The sequence below is a fragment of the Mastomys coucha genome, unplaced genomic scaffold, assembly GCF_008632895.1.
Source record: "Mastomys coucha isolate ucsf_1 unplaced genomic scaffold, UCSF_Mcou_1 pScaffold16, whole genome shotgun sequence".
Lineage (NCBI taxonomy): Eukaryota > Metazoa > Chordata > Mammalia > Rodentia > Muridae > Mastomys > Mastomys coucha.
In genome coordinates, this window is record NW_022196898.1 from 54,909,500 (window position 1) to 54,910,457 (window position 958).

Here is a 958-nt window from a genome sequence, read left to right on the forward strand (position 1 = left end):
AAGATTCATGAGTTTGGTAGCTTATCCAAGACTACAGTGTTAAAAAAGGGAGGGAGTAAAGCTTGAATTTAAATCTTGCCCAGGATGCAGAAAATTACTCCTATCTATCACTCCATTCCTCCAAATACACTATTGACAATTTGTTATAGTTGAGCAACCTGCAGATGATTTAAAGCTGACAACTTTTACTTCTACTTGGAACACATTATAATATCAACAATAGTCTCCTAAGTTTGGGTGAGATTCAAGAAAAAGGTAATTTTGTCTGAAAAAAAAAGTAAAATGTTCATATGATTTCATGAAGTATAAATGTGCTATTACACACACAGCTCAGTTCTTGACTAACCTCCACAAATGGTGGAAATAGTCTTTTAGCTCAACTGGTTAAGAAGAGAATGGCACCATGTATTACTATTCTCAGAATTAGTGATGCATACTTTTAAAGAAACAGACAATATCTGAGTATGCAGTGCTGCCATCAGCTTTTCTTCTCTGAAGCTGAATCAGGCTAAGAACTTTGAACTAAGCTGATTTTGAAGCACATATCCAGCACAATCCAGTTACAACCTATATTGTAACTACTGAATGCATGTCCAGCAGGAAGGGACAGTCCCACAGAAGGCCTGGCAATGGGGCATGGCATTAAGTAAATACAATGTCTTCACATTTGATTGGGTTTACTGCCTTAGTGACAGAGGACACAACACTGGAGATATTGCTATATTTCTTGAATTGGCTTCTTTTCTGTAAATCTTCATTTTCCTACTTTTGCATCCTAAAGCACCAAGGATTATAAGATTTTTTTCAATCTCTACTGTATTGGTTTTATGTGAAATTAATCAGAATAAATATTATACAAGTATAAGCATATAATTAATTGTAAACTTTTCATTTTCTTTTTTTTTATTTTAGATATTTTCTTTATTTACATGTGAATTTCTCCATTCCCAGTTTCCCC